The sequence below is a fragment of the Balaenoptera musculus genome, chromosome 1, assembly GCF_009873245.2.
Source record: "Balaenoptera musculus isolate JJ_BM4_2016_0621 chromosome 1, mBalMus1.pri.v3, whole genome shotgun sequence".
In the NCBI taxonomy this organism is placed as follows: Eukaryota; Metazoa; Chordata; class Mammalia; order Artiodactyla; family Balaenopteridae; genus Balaenoptera; species Balaenoptera musculus.
Genome location: NC_045785.1, coordinates 33,097,418 through 33,103,881, shown reverse-complemented (window position 1 = coordinate 33,103,881; position 6,464 = coordinate 33,097,418).

The following is a 6,464-nucleotide window of genomic DNA, read 5'->3' as shown; positions in this document are numbered from 1 at the left end:
TTGGCAGGCGGATTCTTTTTTCTTTTTTTATAAATTTATTTATTTATTTATTTTTGGCTTTGTTGGGTCTTCGTTTCTGTGCGAGGGCTTTCTCTAGGTGCGGCGAGCGGGGGCCACTCTTCATCGCGGTGCGCGGGCCTTTCACTGTCGCAGCCCCTCTTGTTGCGGAGCACAGGCTTCAGACACGCAGGCTCAGTAGTTGTGGCTCACGGGCCTAGTTGCTCCGCGGCATGTGGGATCTTCCCAGACCAGGGCTCGAACCCGTGTCCCCTGCATTGGCAGGCAGATTCTTAACCACTGCGCCACCAGGGAAGCCCCTGTTTGGGTTTTCTTATAGCTCTGAGTGTCGCTAGAAGTCAGATGAGGGAAAGTCTCCACTGGCAATGGCAGAGGAAGCTTTCTTGGGCACAGGAGTAGGGAGGACTTGGAGAGGTGCAGAGAAGTGCAGCCAATAATGCCTGCAGCTACCATGAATGAGGCCCAGAGCCTCGTGTAGGATGCCTTAACTGCATCTTCTGTTTCAGCATCCCAACAGCCCTCTGAGGTAATTCTATTCACACCCCCATTTTACAGACGAGAAGGCTGAGACTCAGTGAAGAAACTTGCCTAGTGTAGCTCTTTACCCCTGTGCTATAGTGAATGTGTGTGTGTGTGTGTGTGTGTGTGTGTGTGTGTGTGTGTGTGTGTGTGTGTGTAGGTGGGGTGTGGGGATGGGGAGGATGTTACAGAACATGGGGGAGGAAAAACAAGTTTGACAAGGGGGACAGAAGGGACCTTGAATGCTGTGCTGAGGGTCCAGTTCGGCCTGATAGGAAACAGGGAGACTGGCCAGGGCTGAGACTGAGCATGCCACAGAGGCTCGGGCTCTGTAGGAGACAGCTCAGGACAGGAAGAGTTGGAGGTGCCAGTACCCAGGGAGGTCGGCAGTTGGGGGGCGGGGACAGAAAGATCACTGAACAACAGGTTATGTCTGAGCTTCCTGGCTCTACCTTTGGACTAGTTGGTGACCTTGGTCACTCCACCTCTGCCCCAAATTCCCTGGCTATCGGGAGGACTAAATGCAGTAATACATGAAAAGGTCACGACCGTGCAGGGAGCTGTACAAAGGTGAACCATTGATCTTATCACCCTTCAGGTGTGTGTTCGGATGGGGCTGGGAGATGCTGTGAGAATTCCCTAGTCCTAGCACCTCTTCTCCTTGTGGGAAGTCTTCTTAGCAGGAGGGGATTGGAATGCAGGGTTCTCATGGGTGTCGGCATCATGTGCATTATTTGCCTCCAGAGATCCACCTCCACTGAGAGCAGGAGGAAATATGAGAGAAAGATCGAACCTGCTTCATTTTCCCAATGAGGCCAGAGAGGACAAGAGACTGAGGCCACCTGGCAGGTAGAGGTGCTAGAGGGGCCCAAGGAGTTTCTCCCCCCTATCTGGGTGTGCCACTCAGCTGTCCCTAGCCCAGCCCCTGCTAGCCTTCTGGGCCAGTCAGCTCAGAGCCACAGAAAGCGGAGGGAGCAGTGTCGCTGAGCTCAGTGAAAGTGAACCCCCATTGATCTTCAGGGCTGGAGGGGGGCCCACAAGGAGGAGACACTGAGGGAGAAGGAGGTGTGGAAATGAAGGTCAAAGCCATCCCTTCTTGCACTGCTTCTCCTCTGCCTTCAGGATTCTTCCTCTATGACCCCAACTCCTGGAAGACCATGTAGAAGACAACACTACTGCAGCTCTGCTGGCAGGCTCCACGTTCTCAGTGAGAGCCACTGGGACAGTGGAGTTCCTTGGAAAGTGAGTAGGAAGGCCTTTTCTGAGTTGCTGAGAGTACAGTGGGAAAAAGCTTCCCTTCTCTCTGGTCCCATGATCAGAGAAACCTGGAGGAGGGTTCAGGGAGGGAGAGGACGTGAGTAGGAGGGATGGCAGATTGGGTGTCAGGGAAGGGGGCTCTGAAAAGGGATGAGACTTGGTAAGGGACATAGAGGTTCAGAAAGGAGAATGGGGGCTCAGAAGGGAGGCTAGGGGCTCAATGACAGGGATAGGAGGCCCAGAGAGCAGGACTGCCAGGTCAAACTTTTTTTTTAAAATAAATTTACTTATTTATTTATTTATTGCTGCGTTGGGTCTTTGTTGCTGTGCGCGGGCTTTCTCTAGTTGTGGAGAGCGGGGGCTACTCTTCGTTGCAGTGCATGGGCTTCTCATTGCAGTGGCTTCTCTTGTTGCAGAGCACGGGCTCTAGGCACACGGGCTTCAGTAGTTGTGGCACACGGGCTCAGTAGTTGTGGCTCAGAGGCTCTAAAGCGCAGGCTCAGTAGTTGTGGTGCACGGGCTTAGTTGCTCCGCAGCATGTGGGATCTTCCCCGACCAGGGCTCGAACCCGTGTCCCTTCCACTGGCTGGCGGATTCCTAACCACCGCACCACCAGGGAAGCCCTGCCAGGTCAAACTTGATTGAACACCTATTAAAGTCCCTCCTCCTTAAAATAGTAGATACACAATATAAATGCTGGATAATTAAAAACATAAACAAAAACACGTATCCAAGTTCAAAGCCAAGAATGAGAAATCGCTAAGGGCCAGAAATGAGAGGGAATTCCGGTGGTGAGCAGGAGTTGCAGCTGTACCTCTGAGGAGGGATTCAGCATTCCAGCGGGGTGGGAAGTACACTTGCAGACCCCACTAGTGGCAAGGGCTGTGGTAGGCTCCCTGCTTAAAGCTGGGCCTGGGAAAGTGCTGCCTGCCATAAACAGGACTAAAATATCTGCCTGCTAGCTGCCTGGTCCTGGCTTTGGGTAGAAAGAGTACCCAGATGATCAGGACACCTTAAGCCCATTCACATGGAATGCGGTCTCAGAATCTGATATTCACGACATATAAAAATCCCAAAAGACACTTATATAAGAGCTAGTTTGGGGCTGGTGCTTTTCTACAAGGCTTGGGCAGATACAGCTGAGAAATTGCCCCAAAGGGTGGCCTCCATATCCCAGGGTACAGTCAGGAAAATGTGCTGAAACTAACTATCTCAAGGATAAACTTCACAACATATAAGAAATACAATATTTTAAGAGGCACCTCTCTCATGGAAGAATTCATATTTAAAGATCTAGAGATAACGGAGCAATCTGAAAGGAAGTTTTAGTTAAAATCTTCAAGAAGATAAAGGAAGGAATAACATCTATAGAACAAAAACAGAAAGATATCAAACAGAAACATGTAACAGATATGAACAGAACTATCTAGAAATTTTGGAAATAAAAATCAACGTCACTGACATTTAAAAAAAAAATCAATAGATGGGTTAGTAAATACAGCTGAAGAGAGAATAAGTTAATTAGAAGCTATAACTGAGGAAATCCTCCAGAATGAAGCATAGAACAATAAAACAGTTAAACATATGAAAGAAAAGAGACAAAGAAGATTGAATGAGAAACTCCAGCATACATATTATTACTTCCAGAAAAAGATACTGGAAAGAGTGACTAAGCTCTTTCCAGAAATAAGACATGAATTTCTAGATTTAAAAGGCCCACAGAGTGCCTAGTAAGATAGCTTTAAAAACAAATCAAAACTACATCTAGACACCTTGTAGCCAAAGTGTAGAATAACAAGAATAATGAGGAAATTTAAAAGCCACCAGAAAGAAAAAGTAGCCTATCTACAAAGGTCCAATAATTGAATTGACAGTAAGCATCTGATCAGCAACAACAGATGCCAAAAGACAATAGAATAGTATCTTCAGAGTGCTGAAGGCAAATAATTGTGAACCTAGAATCCCACACATTGCCAAACTGTCATTTAAATAAAGGGCAAAATAAAAACATTTTGACACATTCAGTATCTTAGAAAGCTTCTGTCACACGGACCTTCGCTGAAAGAGACAGGCACAAGGGCTTGGGAGCTGGAGAGGTGATGTGGCTCAGGGCTGCGGAGGGAGACTGGGCTCTGTTTTGGACCTGTCTTCAGCACCAGCCAGCCTGAGGAGCTCAGCCCAGCCTGTCTCAGCCGCGGCCCAGCTCAGGTTCTCCCCTCCTGAGTGCCAGCCTTGCTGTCCTCTTATCCCCTCATGGTAGTGGCCCAGCACCCAAGCTGGGGAGTACCACTGGCAGTCTGGCTCAGAGGCCTCCTTGAGGAGGCCAGGCCCAAGTTTCTCATGTGACCAGGTTTTGCCTGGCCCTCTACCCTGGGGCCCTCTCCTCCTGGGAGGTCAGTGAGCAATGGGACAAAAGCTAGGTCCCTATGCAGGAGTTGGGGGGCGAGGACTTTCATTCTCTGTAGGAAAAGAATCACTATCAGAGGGGACGAGACCAGTGGGGCTGAGCTGCCTGGGACAGGAGACTTCTTGGAGCATCTGGCTCCACTCAACCAGCTGGTGCCCTTGGGTAATTTCTTAACCTCTTTGAGCCTCAGTTTCTCACTAATGAGCAGGATACCTACCTAATGAGGATGTGAAGATGAAATGAGATAATCCATCTAGCTTTAGATGTATTTTCCTACACAGAAATTTCTTAAAAGAATAATCTCCATCGAATACCCCTGCCTAGCATATCATCAGTGCTCAGTAGAAAACTGTTCCCAACAAAAAAGTGACAGTGAGAGCCAATGAGCAGGGGTAGGAATGTGTGCAGTGTTGGAGGCCCCATCTTCAGGGAAGAGTTCGTGTTTGTTAATTCACTCATCAGTTACTGTCATTCTCTTGGTGCCAGGCCCTGAGCTGGGCTCTGGAAGCATGGAGATGACCCTGAACTGGAGGACCATCGGTGAGTAAGACAGCCAAAACCAGAAAGTTCTAACAGACTGTTCAGAGCCTAACTGGTCTTGTGTTTGTTGTCTATCTCTCCCCTCCCCACTCCCACCTCTCCCCCTGCCCCCAACCCAATATAAGCTCCATGATAGCACAAACCTTATCTGGCTTGTTTTCAGCTATCTTCACAATGTCCAGAACAATGTCTGAAGCACAGAAAGTGCCAAAGAAACATTTGTTGAACAACTGTGTATATGAGCACTAATAATAGAGGCTGTAGAAGTTGCTGCGAGAGCATCAAAGAAGTCTTCGCTAACTCTGTCCTAGGAGTTAGAAGTTTCTCAGCAAGGGCCATTTAAACTGGGCCTTGATGTATGTATAGGAGATCAATAAGTGGAAAAGGAAGTAAAAGGACATCCAGGCGTTGGGGCCAGTTGAAAACAAGGAGGTGAGTTCAGGGACCAGTGAGTAATTGAGTGTGACAGGAATGTAGAGTGCAGGGGGGAGGAAGAGTGGAAAGACACAAAGCTGGGGAGATAAGAAGGGCTGTCAAAAAGTCTCCTTATTAAAATCTAACCACCTACCCTGATGTAATACTCTGGAGAGGATAGTGTTTCCAGCCCTCGCTGTTGCCCCAGGAAGTCCCCTCCCTTCAAAAGTTAAGGGTCTTATCAGGAAAGGGGTTAAAGGTCTAGTACCCACTGAGAAAGGGGACAGTCATACCCCATAGTTCCTAGAGTTGTCTGAAGTTGGGGTAAGGGTGGGACAGGGCACCTCCCAGATTTGGGCGTGTGCTACATGCTGCCCCCTTGTGGCCTCAGCAGAATTAAGCAGTAAGGAGGCTGGCCAGGTGGTCTGTTCATAATCCCAAGGGCCTCCAGCCCCCAGCATCGCCTTCTGGGAAAGTTATCCCAACCACCAGCTGTCCACAGACCAGACCTAATTGCTCTATTTATTCCACATATACTCAAGGCTGGGCCAGCGGGTTTGGGGAGGCAGAGCGAAAGGAGACAGTTCATATTTATAAAGCCCTGTCTCTCTCTCTCTCTCTCTCTCTCTCTCACTCTCTCTCTCTCACACACACACACACACACACACACACACACACACACACACCCTTGGCCAGAAAGCAACTACACAGGGGGTCAGGAGACCAATGTTTTGGTTTCAGCTCTACCCCTATTCATGGAGTGACCTTGGGCAAGTCACTGCACTTCACTGGGCCTCCTATGTCTCCATCTGTAACACAGGGATCACCATCCCTCTTCCTGTCTCCCCTTGCAGGGTCATTGTGAAGATCATTGGGAGGACAGATGCTGCAAGTGCTAGGAAAAATGTTTAAGAGTGCTCCGGATGTAAGGGGATCGTGCTGGGTATTAGATAGGGGCTCTCTTGGGCAGCACCAAAGTGTTTGTTTACACCCGCATGGGCCCTGCTGGCGGGGAAATTTAAAGGGAACGTGCTCAGTAAGGCAACTGATCAAAACATCTCCAAAATAAGAATGGAAGTCTGTAGGAAAATGGGGACCCACTGACTGGTCTGAAATTTCAATTATGCTTGGGTTTTCAGGAATGGGTGGAAGAGCAGCAAGATGGGACTGTTCAGTGACCTCAATATGAGAGGTTAGCCAGGAAATGAAAAGAGCTGAGCTTCTGCCTTTTCCGAGCCCAGCCTCCCTTCTGGGTGCTTCTCATTCACAAGTGCTCTCTTGAATCCTCTCCACGTGGGGCTGGGCACGT